A 16854-nucleotide genomic window follows, 5' to 3' on the forward strand; every position below is an offset into this window, starting at 1 on the left:
GGCAGGAAAGTCGAAAAGCTAAGTCTATAGTGTCGCTCTTCCACTCAACTCATGGAGTAACGTTTGGTAGGCAGGGGAAGCAGGAAAGCAGGAGCAATTCCTTCCTGGACATTCTTCTAATCAATAAAGCAGGTGAATCTAAGTCCTATAAATATGTACTTCCCACCAAGGGAGAAAAAATACAGCCCTTCAATATGTTGGTTTTCCTTGAATTAGCCCTTATGCAAAGCAGTTGCTCCCCTCTGCCATGAGAACCTATTCACCCCAGAGTCTGCTTTCTAATGAACCTTCCAGAGGCCCTAGATTTGAATTTCAAAGAGCTTTCTGAAGGGTCCAGAGCTGTATCTTTACATGTAGAAACATTCAGAACAGAAAAGAGCATGGGGATAATTATTTTTCTCATCATCTGTACAAAAAAGTCCTTTTCTCAGCTTTATTGAGATATAATTGACAAATAAAAATTGTATACGTTTAAGCTGTACAGTGTGATGTTTTGATACACACATACTTGTGAAATGTTTACCACAATCAAACTAACACATCCATCACCTCCCATAGTTACCTTTGTGTGTGTGTGTGTGTGTGAGAGAGAAACATTTAAGATCTACTCGCTTAGTAAACGTCAAGCATATAATATAGTATTGTTAACTGTCTGTGCAAATAACTTCTAAAATCTCCTGTGGTTCAGGGTCACGGCCAAGGTTGGACAGGGAATGAGTAGGAATGAAGGCTTCGATTACCTCATAAGAGCACCGTGCTCATTAAACTCCCGCTTTCAGAGTCAAAGAAGGAAGGTGTGGCGGTAGGGAGGCCGTCTGGGACTCAGAAGGAAGGGGGAGGAGAAAGTCAGTGACTCATGCATTTACCTACGCCTTCATGGTCAGACCTTATGACTGAGCTGCTTGAATGAGCCCGGGGGATGTGCTGGGCTCCATGAGGTTTAAAGGTGCGGTGACTCAGTCTTTTCCACCTGATCTCAGAATCTGGCTGAGGAGCAGAGTGAGGACACCAACTCTTGGAATACACGGAATGCTGTGTTATAATGGAAGTTTCTAAAGTGCTCTGGGAAACCAGAGGAAGACGAGAGCAACAGTATCTGGGGCCAGTGGGAAGGTTTCATGGAGGAAGCAGCAGCAGGAGGAAGAGGCAGGCACAGCCGGGAGGAAGGCGGGTTTTTGCAGGAGGTGGTCACCCAAGCCTGCTCTCTCCTCTGAGACGGTGAACTCAGAGACGCCAAGAGGCACAGAACTCTTCTGGAATTTACCAGAGGCCTGAAATAAACTCAGGATACTACTGGCATTTGGAGACTGCCATGAACTATAAATAGAGAGTAGAGAAGATGTTCAGAATATTTTCTGAATGTGGAGGAAACTCCTAGATGTTCCCAGCATTGAGGCTGTCCCACGAGAGCTGGGGCAGGGTAGGATCCATTGAATGACAGCCTTCCTTTCACAGGGAGCCTAAGGAGCTTGAGAGCCCCAGAAGACTTGCTCAGAGCTTAGCGCTCAATGCTCTGCATCCACGTGACTGTGGGGCGAACAGAGACCACACTGGGGGCAGAAGCCGCTCTGGGATGCCAATCAGCCGGTGCGGCTCACTGGCTTCTCAACAGCTTAAAAATAATGCTTCATTATGACTTATACTCTTTGTATAGGAAAATCCAAAGAAAACAATTTTGGGGGGCTTTCTGCATTTTCCAGAGAAAGAAATCTTAGGGTGAAAGAAGCAGATGAGGTTTCTGACCCTATTTTCTCCCTGGCCTCAGTTTCCTCATCCATACCAGGAGGAGGCGGGGCCGGTGGAGCACAAACTCTCTTTCCTGCTGAGACATTTTCTTAGTCTGAGCGATACGCAGACCAGCAGCTGTTTGCAATTACTCAGCCAGGCAGTCAGAGGATGTTCTCTCCCCACCATGTTTCTGCATCTGCCAAACTGAATTCTTTTTTGGGCAACATCTGTTCTTATTTCCCATGTGATGTTGTCCCAGTTGACCACAAAAATAATTACATACTTATTCTGAAGTAATCAGTTCATTGAAATCCCTTTCAACAAGATAGCAGATTTCACTGGGAGAAGTGACATGTCAGGAACAGAGTTCCTTCTGGGGGCCGCAAATCAGGGACCTTACCGGTGCCCTTGTCTTTGGGGGTGGTGGGGAGAGGCAGAGATGACTGCCGTTTGGAGTCGTGCTAGACCTAAAATATCAGCCTCTTTTCCCTCCCTTGGAGCTGAGCTGTGGGAGGGCTGCTCACAGACGGTGAGCCAACTCTTATATAAAGTTCATGGCAACATAGGTAAAGGAGCAGAGGACTTTCTTATAGCCAAGAGTAACACAATTACATATATTCTATTTTCCTTTGTTATCTACTTAAAAGGTCTCAAGGAAGCCAGTAGTAAAAAAATAAAAATAAAATAAAATAAAATGTGCCCGAGACAAACTCATCTCTTGATCCCTTGAACATAGTATGAATAAAGGTTTTGGGTCAAAGGGTGATAATAGGAAAATAAGATTCACAGTCACTTTAAGGAAATGAGTGAAAGTTTGTAGAGCAGAAAATAACACTGGAAAGGCAGACCAGGTGTTAGATCTTTGATGACCTTGTATGACACGTTGAGCCTCTGTACTACATTTTATGGAAAATCATTGGAAGGATCTGAACATTTGGTTTAATTGGATTTCACATCTTCCTTATCTCAGCCTGCCCCCCCCCCCCCTTTGAGGGGACAGAACACAATGTATCATCTATCCCTGGCATATATTGTTCTGAGCCCTACATACTTCCCTTTCCTTCCTCAAATGATGGTCTTGCATAAATGTTTTCCAGGAAACTGAAAGTTTTCTGGGTTTTGGTGGGGGGACTGCTAAACCTTTAAAGTCAGTAATTATGGAACTTGTCTGTATTCATTTATTCAGTGAACTATATATTAAACACCTGCTATATGTCAGATGATATTCTAGGTTCTAGTGACACAATGAGTAAATCATGGTTCCAGACCTCAAGGATCTTAACTGTGGAGGGAGATGCTAAAAGGTATATTTCTTATAATGTAGTAAATGAGATAGAAATAAGCACCAGGAATGGGGTGCCTGGGTGGGTCAGTTTGTTAAGTATCCGACTTCAACTCAGGTCATGATCTCATGGTTTACCAGGTGGAGCCCCACTTCAGGCTCTGTGCTGACAGCTCAGAGCCTGGAGCCTGCTTCCTATTCTGTGTCTTCCTCTCTGTCTCTGCCCCTTCCCTTCCCTGCTCCTACTCTCTCTTTCTCTCAAAAATAAATAAAAAACATTAAAAAAAAAAAAAGAAAGAAAGAAAGAAGCACCAGGATCTGTGGGATTATAGAGGTTCAAGGGAAAGGCTTCTTAGAGAAGATGAAACAGGCCTGTGGGTTAATGGATAGCCAAGAGTTAAGTAAACAGGTCAAGAGGGGTGCAGGAGCATTTCAGGTAGAGGGATCAGTTTGGTGTGTACAGTTTGGTGTTATGAGAACAGAATGCTCCAGAGAGAGGGGAGCAAAAGTCAAACTGTTATAGCTGGGAACTGAGGAACCAGAGGAAATGGAGGCAGAGAGGGAATAGCTTATTTTAATGACCATGCTGCTTCTAGAAATACGTAAAACAGGATAATCTCAAATCCTTCTGCAAATATCCAGAAATTCGGGACAAAATACACCAAAGATTCTTCTGAATGACTGAGGAGCTTTGAGAAAACGAGAGGACATTCTCTGGTTGTAGAAACAGAAGGAACTGAAAATCAGACTGGTAAGCTCTTGCTTTATTCCTTGGGTTAGAGAAGAGCACAGAACAGGTGGGCAGTCTGTGTAGTCTAGGAACTTGCATTTTAAGGCCCACATGGCAACAGGCCATGTGACCATAAGCTGATAAAAAAAGACAGACCTGGAGCTGAACCAACCTTCTCCTTCAATCCACATGCTCAAGAGGCTATCTACCCTCAGTGAAAGGGGACTAGGAAAATTTGTGCTCTGGCACAGAAAGATAACAGATAGCTTGTTTGTCTTCGGTTGGAAAAAAGAGATCCCCCTTCCCCCTTCCTCCAAATTCATAATCGCAGGGCTGTGCTTCATCAGAGTTTTGGGTAGTAAGTTGATACTACTCATATGGTCCAGCAGCAGCCAAACCAAACATTTTTCATAAAAATGGTTTCCAGATTAGGGATACAGTGAGGACTCTGCAGGAATGAATGCAAAATTCTTCTGAAGGGGACATGTTCTCCCACACAGGACATAAAAGTTTGTATAGCAGAGACAACAAAAATCAGGTTAGACCCCTAAGAGCTTTGTTTAGATAATTGAATGATAATATATTAAGGATAATATAAAATAAATGTATTTAAGTGATTAAATACAAAGTGATTAAATACAAAGAAGGGTTTAAAGTCATAACAAGACAATATGTGAAAATATTGGCAGATTTGAAAGACTCACAAAGAACTTTTAGAAAAAAACATCATTGGAAAAATTTAGCGAGTAAACAGCAATAGTATTCGACACCACTGAACAGAGAAAGGGTCAAGTGGAAGATACACCTGAAGAGATTTCCAAGGATGCAGCACAGAGATAAAGAGAGAGATATGTAAGCGATGTTAAGAATCATGGAGGATAGAATGAGAACATACAAACTATGTCTATCAAGAGTTGTCACAGGAAAAATAGAGTAAAAGGATAAGCAATATTAGAAGAGCTAATGACTTTGAAGTTCCTTGAACTGACAAAAGATACAGGCTCAAGGAGCACAATCATTCCTGAAGGAAAAGACATACAATGCCACTTCTGGACAAATGTTTTTTGAAGATTTAGGATTTCAAAGACAAGAAAAGATTCAAAGAAACCAGAGAAAAAGACAGATTTCTTAAAAAGGAATAAAATTGGAATTTTCATAGACTTCACAACAATATAAACCAAAAGATAATGGAATGATATTTTCAAAATCTGAGAGTATCAGCCTAGAATTCTCTTTCTAATTAAATTCTCCTTTAAGAGTGAGGATGAAATAGAGACATTTGTAAGTTCAAAAGTTGGAGGACTTACTACTTTTAGGGAGTGAAATGCTGAAGAATGTACTTTAAGAAGGCAATGCATTTAAGTTGTATGTAAGTGATGAATCATGGGAATCTACCCCCAAAACCGAGAGCACACTATATACCCTGTATGTTAGCCAACTTGACAATAAATTATGTTAAAAAATCAAAATAAAAAAAAAAGATAAGACAATGCAACCCAAAAGAAAACAGTAAAATCATGAAGTAATTGTGAGCGCAGAACCTGGTAACATGCAGGTAAATTTAAACGAGTATTGACGAATGATAGTGACCAATTCAGGTGCTAAAAACAAAAACAAAAAACTACCAGTAATGTCAGCATGGAAGATGAGAACAGAGTAATTAGAGTTAAACTGTTTTAAGGTGTTCATATTTTGGAGAGAAAGGAAGAGAGGTTGATTATTTTAAACTTTGTTAAGTCAACGGCGTGTATTAAAAATTTAAGAGTTACTACTGAAAGAATGTGAATAGAATGTTTAAGTTTCAAACTGGTAGAGAGAGAAAAAACAATATAAGGAAAATACAGTTAATTAAATAGAAGGCAGGAAAGAAGAAGAAATAAGCCATGAAAGAGCAGGGTATATAGAACATATAAAATAAGGTGATAGAAATAAATCAAATATATGTGATCTGAACTGTTGTGCATCAATTAAAAAGGATAGATTATTAGGAGAGTAAGGGGTAAAATCCAGCTATAGCCTAATTCTGTGACACACATCTAAAATATAATTAATTACACAGAGCAAAAATGAAGAGATGGGAAATAGCTGTCAAGCAAATGCAAGAGAAAAGGATATATGGCCATATAAATATTAGATGAAACCAAGTTAAAGGCAAAAACCTCACTGTTAATAACAAATAAGTTACAGCATAATGCTAAAGGAACAGTTCAGTGGGAAGATACACAAATTCTTAAATGGGTACAAAAAATGGTGTGAAAAGATACCATCTACACCAGCATTTAGTTATATGGCCTCAAAATACAGAAAGCAAAAATGGACAGAATTATAAGGAGAAATCCACAACCATGGTGAAATATATCATAGTAAACTTTTCTCGGTAACTTATCAAGTAGACCGCAGATGCAATATTTTAACAACATAATTAGCAAGATTGATATAACACACATATACGGAACTCTGTGTTCCCAGCATTTAAGAGCCAATGCGAATTCAGCTTTACCCATTCTGAAGAGAACAAAGCCTCAGAGGGCGTGTACAGTGGAGAGAACTTAGAGCAGGAGTGAGGAGGACAACTCTTTTGCCAGTGTGGCCCCGAACCTCAGGACTTCCATGTGAGAGAAGACTGCTTTATTCTTTAAGCCACCGTATTCTTTGGGGTGTCTATTACAACAGTTTAGCATTCTACCCTAATCAACGGAAGTTCTATCAGATATTCTTTTTTAATTTTAAAATAATTTTAGATTTATAGAGAAGGTAAATAACAGCACCAAGTTTCCACATGCCCTTCGCTCAGGTTCCCCTAATATTAACGGTTTTACATATCTGTAATACAATTATGGAAACTAGGAAATTAACATTGGTACAATACTATAAATGAATCTGGAGACCTTATAAGAAATTCTCCCATTTGTCCCCTAATATCCTTTTTCTGCTCCAGATTCAATCCCAGATTGCATTAACTGTCTTCTTTTTTTTCAAATTTTAATTCCAGCATAGTTAACATTCAGTGTTAAATTAGTTTCCGATGTACAGTATAGTGACTCAACACTTCATGTTACTAGGCACTCATCATCTCATCATGATAAGTGTACTCTTAATTCCCCTTCATGTATTTCGCCCATTCAATTCATCCCCTTCACCCACACCCCGACTCGGTTAGCATTATATTGTGACATATTTGTTATTAACAATGAGGTTTTGGCCTTTAACTTGGCTTCATCTAGTATTGAAATGGCTGTGTATTCTTTTCTCTTGCATTTGCTTGACAGCTATTTCCCATCTCTTCATTTTTGCTCTGTGTAATTGTGTTTTAGATGTGTGTCACGGAGTTAGGCTTTAGCTGGATTTTACCCCACACTCCCCTAATAATCTTTCTTCCCCACATTTTAGGTATATGGTGTCATACTGTATATACTTTTATTTTGTGAATCCCTTCATCAGGTTTTAGTTTTACTGCTTTTGTGCTTCCTATTTATCTTACTCCTATTTATGGTCTTTCCTTTCTACTCATGCTCCCCTTGACCATTTCTTGTAGGGCTGGCTTTGTGGCCATGGATTCCTTTAACTTTTGTTTGTGTGGGAAACTCTTTATCTCTCCTATTCTGAATGATAGTCCTGCTGGATAAAGTATTGTTAGCTGCGGGTTTTTTTCTTTTAGTCCTTTGAATATATCATGTCACTCCCTTCTAGCCTGCAAAGTTTCTGCTGAAAAACCGGCTGCTAGCCTTATGGGGGTTTCCTGTGTGTGTAACTATTTTCTTTCCTCTTTCTACTTTTAAAATTCTCTCTTTATCACTGCTTTTTGCCATTTTAATTACTATGTGTCTTGGTGTGGACCTCCTGGTGTTGATTTTTTGGGGGATTCTCTGTGCCTCCTGGACCTGAATTTCTGTTTGCTTTCCCAGTTTTGGGAAGTTTTCCACTATTATTTCTTCAAATAATATTTCTGTCTTTTCTATTTCTGGGATCCCTATAATGCAAGAGTTATTATGCTTGATGGTATTACTGAGTTCCCTAAGTTTTTGTTTTTTTGTTTTTTCTCTTCTTTCTCCTGTTCAGCTTGATTGCTTTCTCTACTCTGTCCTCCAGGTCACTGATCTGTTCTTCAGCTTCTTCTGGTCTACTATTGATTTCATCTAGTATATTTTTAATTTCAGTTATTGACTTCTTCATCTCTGATTGGTTATTTTTTTATGTTTTTTAATCTCTTTGTTGAGGGTCCCACTGAGGTCCCCCAGTCTTTTCTAAAGTCCAGTGAATCTTTATGACCATTAATTTAAATTATCTATCATTACTTTCAATTCTTACCTCCATTTTGTTTCGCTCTCTTGCTGTGATTTTGTCCTAGTCTTTCATTTTGGACACACTACTCTGTCTCCTCATTTTGTCTAACTCTCTATACCTGTTTCTATATGTTAGGAAAGTCAGCTATGTCTCCTACTCCTGAAAGTAGTGGCCTTACGAAGAAGAGTTTCTGTAGTGCCCTGCAATGCAGTATCTGTCCCCTGTTCCCTAGAACCTGGCACTTCAGGGGTGTCTCTTATGTGTGTTGTGTGTGCTCTGCTGTTGTGGCTGAGACACTTTTGTCTTTGGTCCAATCATCTGCAATGGCTCTCTTTGCCTGTTGTAGGCAAGGTTTGGTCCCTGTGTTGTTAGTGGGCCAGCTGGGGACCACTTTGGGCTTGAGTTGAGTCAGATCGGGCCTTTGCCAGAGATGCGGTAGCACCAAACTGTGGGGCACGTTCCTGCGTTGTCCCCAGAGAGGCTTTTGTTGGTGGGCAGGGCCTGCAGTCAGACCAGATGTCTGCTCCCAGTCCCCTGCTGGAACTACAGTACTACTGGTGTATGTAGTTACCTTCTGCTCTCCCTGGACAGTCACTGAGGAGTGGTGTTGGCCTCTCTCAGGGCTTCTTATACACTGTCAGGCTTGTAGCATCGTTTTGGATGGGGTCTGGAGGGGACAGGAGCACAGGAGAATGGGGGGCAGGACACTTGGTACTAGCAAGGTCCTTCAGCTGCCTGGGAAAACTCTTTCCCGAGGTTAGGCAGGTTGGAGGGGGGTGATCTGCAGAAGCGCGTTGGAGGCGGGGCTGTGGTATAAGCAAGTTAGGTGGAGAGTGTTGGCGCTGGTTCCCACAGTGTCTGTGTCTACACTTGGGGGTGAGAGGTGGGTAATGGCACCCACCAGCTCCTTTGATCTTGGAGAAGTCTCCCAGTGATCCCTGCCTCTCCAGCACATGCTCTGAGATTAGTAAACAAATCTCTCTCTCTAATAGCCTAGATATTTTTCAAGCTCCTTCTTCTATGCTGTATCTCAGAAGGGTTGTTTATTGTGCTGTCTGTTTAAGGTTGGGGACCTAGTTAACTCTTACCTTCCACCTCTCCCAGAGCTGAGCCTGCTGGTTTTTAAAGTTCCAGGTGTTAAGTCCTGAAGATTTGTAAGAACTCATGAGGTTAAACCCCTCTGGCTTTCAAAGCCAAATGTTATGGGGATTCATTTTCCCCGTATGGGTTCTCCATGGCTAGAGTGCCTACTCCTCTCCCCTCTCCACACCCGCCATGTCCCTCCCTCCCATGGATAATCCAGAGGGGCCATTTAGCTCCCAACCATGGCTCTACCCCTCCTGCCCTCCATGCTGTGGCCTCCTCTTTACATTCAGCTATGGAGAGTCCACTCTGCCAGTTGTTTTCTGGGTTGTTTACACTGATGTGGGTGTTATCTAGTTGTATTTGTGGGATGAGATGAGATTAGGGTGCTCCTCCTTTCCCATCTTACCTGGAAGTCTTTTGTCTTTTCCTATTTTCGACAATTTCTCAGCCTTCCTTTGTCTTTCATGACCTTGACTCTTTTGAAGAATACTGGCCAATTTTTTAGAATGCTCTTCAATTTGAAATTTTTACATCTTCCTCATGACTAGATTGAGGTTATGATTTTTTGACAAGAATACTACAGAAATGATACTGTATCATTTCTTAATGCATCATATCAGGAGGCGCACATTGTTGACAAGTCTTTTTCCTGCTGATGTTGACTTAGTTACTTGTTTAAGGTCACATCTGCCAAATTTCCCACTGCCAGGTCATTCTTTTCCTCTTGTGATGAATAAATATCTTATGGGGAGATACATTAAGACCATGTAAATATACCGTTTCTCATCATACTTTTAGCCAGAAATTTTAGCATCTGTAGATAATTTTTGTTTTTACAGGAGGGGTCTTCTTTTGGGCTGGCATCTACACAGGGTGAACCCACGTTCCTCAGCCAAAGGGTGAAGGAACTAGCTGCTCCTCCTGGTGGGCTGGGCAAGTGGCCAGAGCAGGCAGCACAGACTCTCAGACTGCAGGACCTGACATCAGTAAGAGGCCATGGTCTGGGTGGCCAAAACACGAGGGGAAGTATGGCCAGTGAGGAGTTATAAGCTGCCTGAAGACCAAGTTTGTCCCCTTCATCATGGTTGTAACCCAGGCTTAACACAATGGCTGGACATGGTAATGCTTGTTATGGGCTGAATTGTATCCTCCCTTCAAATTCAAATGTTGAAGCCTTAATCTCAAGAATGGGGCCTGGCCCTGTGCTAAATAAAAAAAAAAAAAAAAAAAAAAAAAAAAAAAAAAAAAAAAAAAGAATGGGGCCTGGCATTTTGCACATCTGACAAGCTCCCAAGAGAAGCAGCAGGTCCAAGGACCACCCTGGGTAGCAAAACTTTGGAATGCCTTAGAGTCCTAGAGTCCTGAGGCTTGCTTTTGAATTGAAAGATCTTTAGTAATTTCAGAGGAAGATGGGGAAACTTATTCGAGTTCAATTCAGCAACTACTTTGAGCACTTTGTAGATGCAAAGCCTGTGGAGTAGCCCCAGGAGGGCCAGTGACAGCCCCTCAAGGAGGAAGGGAGACCATGCAAGACAGTCTGTCCTGACTGCCAGGCCCCCTATAGTCTGAGGAAAGCCAGTTTTATTCCACTGCAGGTATAAAAGATGAGGCTTGCCCATCAGTCATGTAGGGCCGCTAGGGAGACAACTTTTTCATCAAAGCTTAAGAAAAATAAGATTAGTTTTTGAAAAGAGTGGGAGGCAGCTGAGAGTTATTTGTTGATGTCAGTGGCCTTGGAAATTCTAAATGAGATTCTCTTTCATTTTGCTGCCCTTGGGTCGGGCTCCTTCTGTGGAAGCATCATCTTCTTCCTGCGACCTGCCTGTGAAGGCACCTGACTCAGGCTCTCTAGCGGTGGTCAAAGTCAAGCGTGCCTCCCCAGGCCCCAACCCCGTGTCATTTTAATATACCTTTCCCTCCACCCAACAATCAAGCCTCCTTCAGCAGCTGCGGTAAGGAACAATATCTGTGCTCACAAAAATCAGTAACCTAGTTTTCACATGGCTCTTTGTCCAAAGCTCTAGGAAAACACTTTGCAATGGAAATTTGGCTGCAAGTCATTGCTGAGAATTACAAAATGGTGGGATTATTATTATTATTTATTAATCAACCTATAAATAGCCTCAAAAAAAAAAAAAAACCAGGTGACTCAGCCTGAGAGGAATGAAACTGAGCTCTGTTTGCCTTCTTTAGTGGAACCTACCCCCAGACCAGGAGGCTGGAATGGTGTGGGCCAAACCTGGGAGAGGGTCTGTTGGACATCCTGTGGGGCAGAGGGCCTTGTGGGAGGTGGTGGGGAAGCTAGGATTTCTGTAAGGAATTATTTACAGAGGGTGTTGGGCCCATTGAGTTTTTCTTTGCTTCTTTTGATAGAAAGAACCCACACCCATGACTTTTTAGCTTTCTCCTGTTTTCCCCATGGCAGGATGTCATTTTCACAGGAGTAGAGCAAGTGGTTTCTCATCTCACTCATGCCAGAAGCCCCCACAGGGGTCCTAGCACTGGAAATCCGAATGTTTGCCATCCTCCTCTGCCCCGTGGCTCTTTTAAAAAGCAGTTCCGAAACAGTCAGCTGGTCCTGGGCGTGTGCCAGGCTGCTGTCCCTTGGAAGCTGAGGGCCTCTAGGAGGACCCCGCTGGCACCTCAGGGCATGGAGCAGAGAAGCGTTTACTGTTTCTGCTCTATTTTGTTCTCCAGCTTTATTGGGATACAACTGGCATGGAACGTTATGTAAGTTTGAGGCATATAGTATGTTGATTTGATAGGCTTATATATTATTGCAAAATGATTAATTACCACCCTAGCATTAGCTAACACCTCCATCACTTTACATAATTACCACTTCTTTTTTGTGGTGAGAACATTTAAAATCTATTCTCTTAGCAACTTCAATTATATAATACAGTTTTATTAGCTATAATCCCCATGTTGTATTTTAGATCCCCAGAACTTGTTAATCTTATAAGTGAAAGTCTGTACCCTTTGACCAACATCTCCCCATTTCCTCCATCCTCCAGCCCCAGTATAACCACCATTACTCTGTTTCTCTCTGGTTTTGGCTTTTTTAGATTCCACATATAGGTTATATCATATAGTATTTGTCTTTCTCTGTCTGACTTGCTTCACTTAGCACAATGCCTTTTGGTTCACCCAAGTTGTCACAAATGGCAGGGTTTCCTTCTTTCTCATGGCGGAATAATATTTCTCTCTGTATATATTTTGGAATATTAGTCAGCCATAAGAAGGAAGGCAACCCTGCCATTTGTGACAACTTGGATGAACCTGAGGGTGTTGTATATATTATATATAGAGATAGAATCTTTAAAAAACATTTTTTTAAATGTGTATTCATCTTTGAGAGACAGAGAGCAAGTGGGGGAGGGGAAGAGAGAGAGGGAGACACAGAATCCGAAGCAGGCTCCAAGCTGTCAGCACAGAGCCTGATGCGGCGCTTGAACTCATGAATTTTGAGATCATTACCTAAGCCAATGTCAGATGCTTAACCGACTGAGCCACCCAGGCACACCGAGCATCTTTTTTATCCACTCATCTGTTGAGGATTAATGGTTGTTTCCATATCTTGGCTGTTGTGAATAGTGCTGCAATGAACATAAATGTGCAGGTACTTCTCGGAGATCCTGTTTTCATTTCCTTTGGATATATACCCAAAGTGGGATTGCTGGATCATATGGTAGTTCTGTTTTTAATTTTTTGAAGAACCTTCATATTATGTTTCCTAGTGGCTACACCAGATTGCATTTCCACCACAGTGCACGAGGGTTCCCTTTTCTCCACATCCCCCTCAACACTTCTCAATCTTGTCTTTTTTTTTTAACTCTTTCTTTTTGATGGTAGCCGTTCTAATAGGAGTGAGGTGGTATCTCATTGTTGCTTTGATTTGCATTTCCCTGTTGATTAGGAATGTAGAGCATCTTTTCATGTGTTTATTGGCCATCTGTGTGTCTTCTTTGGAAAAATGTTCAGATCTCTGCCCACTTTTTTTTTTTAATGTTTATTTATTTTTGAGACAGAGAGAGACAGAGCATGAACGGGGGAGGGTCAGAGAGAGAGGAAGACACAGAATCTGAAACAGGCTCCAGGCTCTGAGCTATCAGCACAGAGCCCGACGCGGGGCTTGAACTCACAAACCGCGAGATCATGACCTGAGCCGAAGTCGGACGCTTAACCGACTGAGCCACCCAGGTGCCCCCCTCTGCCCACTTTTTAATTGGATTATTTTTTGGTGTTAAGTTGTAGGAGTTCTTTATATATTTTGGATATTACCCCCTATCAGATATATCATTTGCAAAATCTTCTCCCATTCAGTAGGTAGCCTGTTTGTTTTGCTGATAGTTTCTCTCACTGTGCAAAAATTTTTTAGTTTGATGTAGCCCCAATTTAATTTGCAATGCACACATGCTTTTAACTCTAGTTTTTGAAAAAATTATAGACGTTTTTTCTTTCTACAATACACCAAACCATTCATGACAAAGTAAATTGATAATGGTGAAGGCAGACTAACTGTAAGTTATAATTATAAATCAAGAATGGTAGGGGTGCCTGGGTGGCGCAGCCAGTGGGGCATCTGACTGTTGATTTCAGCTCAGGTCATGATCCAGGGTCATGGGATCAGCCCTGCATTGGGCTCTGCACTGAGCATGGAGCCTGCTTAGGATTCTCTCTTTCTCTACTCCCTCTCTCACTCTCTCTCTCTGTCTGTCTCCCTCTGCCCCTCCCCCCTACTCACATGCTTTCTCTCTCTCTAAAAAAAAAATTAAATTAAAAAAGGAATAGTAGCAACTCTAACCAACTGAAGACAACTCTCACCATACACTAATAGTAGAGAATTCTTTTAGAAAATTTTGGAAATTACAAATATTTACCCATGCACTTTTGTTGCCACACACTGTGTGGCTGCCAGACTTCCTAGGAAAATATTGAATGAATGGCCCCAGTAAATTCTGATCACATGTTAATTTTGGTTTATGAATTCCATTTTTCAGTTTCTATCCATAACTCATTTAATAGATGACTACTGAGTAGCCCCAATTACTACTGAGCCACCTAATTTTGTGGTTGAGTGATAGTCTGAGGGACAGCCTACGAAGTATGGAGGATAGGGTTTTCATGTTTGGAACCCATTAAGACTCACCAGGTGGTTTATAAGGGGATGCGCTGGAAAAAAAAAAATATTGCTCTGGGGAAAGAAATGGGATGGAGTCGAGAGAGGTCATATCAGAGTATCCAGGAGGCACGTGTAGTTTGGAAACAAAGGTGTGTTTTATTTCATTGCTTTGCTTTGCTTTTAGTCATGATATTTAATTTCTTTTGAATTGAAAATAATATCTTAAAGTAGGGCATGAGATTGTGTATCCAAATGGGAAATGTATTAGAAAGCTGTCAGATCACTGAGCATGTAAAATTGGTGTAAGTAGAGTAGCAAATTCTTCCCCAAATTTATTTATTGATAGAGTCTGGTTAAATGGCAATGGATGCCTTTACTCAAGTCTCTTGCCTCAGATCCGTTGCCGGAGACTACCAAGCCCCCTACCTCTCCTTGCCCTCCAGTGACCCCTCGAGCCTCTATTCTACCACTCTTCTTGTTACCCTCTCCCCTCTGGCCATACTGGCATTCTGATCACTCCTCAATCAACAAGACGTTCTCCTGCCATAGGGCCTTTACACTGGCTGCTCTCTCAGCCTGCAATGTTCTTCCCTCAGATACCGTCATTGCTCACGCCCTGACTTAAGCTCTAGTCCTTTTACCAAACTCATTTTCACAAGGAGGTCTATCATGACCATTCTCTTTGCTCTGCAAACTTCCCTGCACTCCTTTCCTCTAACTCCTGAATGCCCTTATCCTGTTCTGTTCTTTTTGTTTTTTCTTTTTAATAGCACTTACTTCCTTCTGACACATTGTGCAACTTATGTAATTATTGGTTTGTGATATTTATTAAGTCATGAATCTATTGAGTGAGATTTGGAAACCCAGGTCTCTAATATTTGGAAGGTCTATTTTGTCACTGTTTTGCAATCCGAGGAAGACAATTTTGAACAGTTGTAGACTTTTCTGATTGGGCATGAGTAACATGCCCTCATTATTTTTTGAACTGCTTACAAAACATAACTTTTAAAGACTTCTCCATTAGCATTGTTTATGGTCAGTTCTAATCCAGTTGGCTTTTAAGCTTACACACTTGCTTACTCTTATCACTTATCCTGGTCTGTAGAGGATGCTGTTTACCACCCACATGCCCTCTTCAGGGTCGAGACCCCCATTCCCCTAGCTTCTGGGAGTGTCACCTGCTGATGGCTCTCTGGGACTTGCCTTCAATGTAAAGGGAGCACCTCACCCAAAGTTATACCTCTCTCTGAACATCCCACATCCACTGACTGGTTGGGGTGGGGTACGAAGGCCTAACCTCCTTGACTCAGTTCTGAAGGGCCAGAGCTGAGGCTTTCATCACAACTGCATCAAGTGCCTAATCTGACTTTCCTTTCAGTTGTTCTTCCAACACTCTCCACTAAACTTCCTGCACGAAAATCCTCATCTCAGAGTCATTTCATAAGCAACTCAACCCAAGACAATTAGAACTAGAAGTGAGACTTTAGAGCTGGATTACCTACAGGGTGGCTGGCAGTGAGGGGCCCATCACTGGTGTTAAAGCGTTTGGAGAGTTCCTGGCAGGTTGTCACGGGGGAATTGTTGAAACTTTCACTTGCAAATTGGGATAGGATACTGGAATGTTGATAGAAGGGAATGCACTGGTGGGAGCAGCATCGTGGGCATTTGAGAGGTCCTGGGGAAGTAGTGACTATAAGGCCAATGAAATTGGGTAACTTTTATTAGGTGCTATCAATTAAAGAAAGACAATCAAAGGCTGAGGGAAACTAATCACTGGTTTAATGTGTTGTGGCAAAGCTAGACAGCTTTCTTACAGCAGATAGAGATACTCTTATCTCCTGCAACTGGAAGGTAGAAAAAGCTATATATCAGGCCCAGGCATTAATTATAAGGGTTTTGGAACTTTATATAAAGTTGAATTTGGAATCTGGCAATTCTGCACATCAGGGTCAAGGTCCAGGTCAGGAATGAGTGAGACCCTCAAACTTGGAAGAGGACATCTGGGTTGATGCACTTCAGATTCTTCAACCCCTAGATATCTCTGAACCTACTGGTCCTACAGAAGTACTCCACTCCTCTCTGTTAAAGACTATCATCCCACCCCCCAGCTTTTACTTAAAGAAAATGAAAAGGCCTCTGTCTTACGATACATGTACCTCCCTCGGGATCTATTCCTACCCCTCTACCAGGCCAAATACTCAGTTGCATCCTAATCTGGCTGCACAAATATTGGTTCTGTTTAGGGAGGAAAGGTACTGATGGAAGGAGCTGTAGGTCTTAGCTAACATGCACTGGCAGGAGCCAAGGGATTCTATCTGAGGGTAATGGATCAAGGGTGGCAGAGCAAAACTTGGGAATGAAGAATTTATTGATGGGCATGATAAAGTTGGAACAGTATGCAAGGGTAGAAAGCCTACCAGCCCACTGTAGTCCACAGGAATGCATAGAGGACACCCAAAGAGGTAAGGAACACACTGGTGACAGCTGCCAGCCAGGCTGATGGGTGATTCTGTTAGAAACCTGGGATCTTTGATAGCAATGGGGATTATAAAACCCTGAATAATAGACTCCAGGTGGCGCAATGTTCTTTATGAGCAAAAGAGTGAAATCTCTGCCTTG

The 16854-nt window shown here is 41.8% G+C and overlaps 1 long non-coding RNA gene across 3 annotated transcripts in view; it reads left to right on the forward strand.

Moving 5' to 3' along the window:
• Positions 1-3459: 3459 nt before the first annotated feature.
• The window catches only part of LOC123595779, a 33625-nt gene continuing 20230 nt past the window's right edge, over positions 3460-16854 (forward strand). For all 3 annotated transcript variants that reach the window (XR_006711372.1, XR_006711369.1, XR_006711373.1), the window contains exon 1: positions 3460-3761. This is a non-coding gene — a long non-coding RNA (uncharacterized LOC123595779). The remainder of the gene's footprint in view (positions 3762-16854) is intronic.

The sequence above is a fragment of the Leopardus geoffroyi genome, chromosome A1, assembly GCF_018350155.1.
Source record: "Leopardus geoffroyi isolate Oge1 chromosome A1, O.geoffroyi_Oge1_pat1.0, whole genome shotgun sequence".
NCBI classification, from domain to species: Eukaryota; Metazoa; Chordata; class Mammalia; order Carnivora; family Felidae; genus Leopardus; species Leopardus geoffroyi.